This window comes from Palaemon carinicauda, chromosome 19, assembly GCF_036898095.1.
Source record: "Palaemon carinicauda isolate YSFRI2023 chromosome 19, ASM3689809v2, whole genome shotgun sequence".
NCBI classification, from domain to species: Eukaryota; Metazoa; Arthropoda; class Malacostraca; order Decapoda; family Palaemonidae; genus Palaemon; species Palaemon carinicauda.
This window is the reverse complement of record NC_090743.1, coordinates 54,209,976-54,211,701: the sequence shown is the minus strand read 5'-3', so window position 1 is coordinate 54,211,701 and position 1,726 is coordinate 54,209,976. Positions and strand designations below refer to the sequence as shown.

The following is a 1,726-nucleotide window of genomic DNA, read 5'->3' as shown; positions in this document are numbered from 1 at the left end:
CTTGGACCGTACTGTTAACTGAATAGGCCTAATGATGTCTCACAGACTGCATTGCACACACTGAAGAGATTGAAAAGTCAGTCATCAAATTCATATTATACTGTTATTATAATCATTAGATAAGAATTTCTATAGTATTAAAGTATTGGCTGGTATCGGTATTGGTCTAAAGAAATGGGTATCGGTATCGGTCTAAAAAATTGTTTTAATGGTAAGGGTATCAGTCTAAAAAAAACTGGGTATCGCTATCTGTCTAAGAAATAGGTATTGGTATTGGTATCAGTCTAAAAAAAAGAAACCTGGGTATCAGTATCGGTCTAAAAAAAATAGGTATCAGTATTGGTATCAGTCTAAAAGAAAAACTGGGTATCGGTATTTTTCTGAAAAAAAAAAAATAGATATTGGTATCAGTCTAAAAGAAAAACTGGGTATTGATATTTTTCTGAAGAAAAAAAAATAGGTATCGGTATTGGCATCAGTCTAAAAGAAAAACTGGGTATCGGTATTTTTCTGAAAAAAAAATAGGTATCGGTATTGGTATCAGTCTAAAAGAAAAACTGTGTATCGGTATCGTTCTAAAAGAAAAAGAAATAGGTATCGGTACTGGTATCGGCCTGATAAAAGCTGGGTATCGGTATCGACCGCCATGGTGGTATCGGTACATCTCTACTTCTAATCACTTGCTTTTGTTATGATTCAGGGATTTATTGTCCAATGATTGCTCTCTTGTCTAAATATCTATCTATCGTTTGTTAAGAACAAAAAAATTTAGTTTCCTAATACTAAAATGATGGGAATTGTTCCAGTTTATTTGCAAAGCAGCAACCTATTCACTTTGTTAAAACCGAGGACCTAATATAGAAGCTGGAAGATATACTGCTATTTAAGCTTTAGGGTTTTCTAAAGACACTTTATCATTAGGACAACACGAGCTCCTTAAGCTTTTTACTTCCATATTTACAACCAAAGCTTGGTTTTTCTGTTTGTATCATTCATAAAAATCAATTATTAAAATCACTGCCTAAGTATTCCAAAATTTCTACTAATGTTTTTAACGTTTTGTGTTCACTCTGATTTGTTTCTTTGTTAAAGTTACAAGTAAGTAAAATTCTCCACATTTTGTTATATTTTACTTTTCATAAGAAAACAAATACAGATATAAGAATAAGTCTTAAAACCTTTCCATATTTCGCAGATAATTTTCCTAATGCTTTGAAAAGGGATTTCAGTTACACTAGGCTTGTGTACTTTAATGGATATACTTACAGCGCTCTCTTCTTGTCCGAGGTCTTCATAGAGTTTGCTTTCAGTATAGACACAGAGAAAGTAGTGTTAGAAGGAGTATCTTAGGGAGCCTCTTATAAGCAGGACTTTGTGGGCAGGTGTGCTGACGTTTCCATGACAACATTCATATTCATATCGTTTTGATTTGCATGTGTTACATCTGTTGGTAAATGAGGTAAAGAACGTGTATTTTGATATTTGATGCCATAGGAATGTTAATTAGGTTTTTGAGGATGGGGGTCGGTTGTTGCTGGTCGGTTGATAGTTAGAGAGAGATTATGAATGACAATGAAATCTCAATAATGGAACAGTAATTTACATGAATGAGACATAAAAGTTTAGTATAGTGAAGGCATAGCCTTTGTGCTCCAGTATCAAAGTGTTTTGATTGATTTGCAACGTTCAGTTGAGGAAATGAAATTAGCTTTGATAAAATTAGAAA

At 33.1% G+C, this 1,726-nt stretch overlaps 1 protein-coding gene across 1 annotated transcript in view; it reads right to left on the bottom strand.

The window, feature by feature from the left end:
- Nucleotides 1–1,319, bottom strand: part of LOC137659000 (neurogenic locus notch homolog protein 2-like) — a 68,756-nt gene extending 67,437 nt beyond the window's left edge. Inside the window, exon 1 of the mRNA XM_068394103.1 lies at nucleotides 1,267–1,319. The gene's annotated coding sequence lies outside the window, so the exon portion shown is untranslated. The remainder of the gene's footprint in view (nucleotides 1–1,266) is intronic.
- Nucleotides 1,320–1,726: the final 407 nt, after the last annotated feature.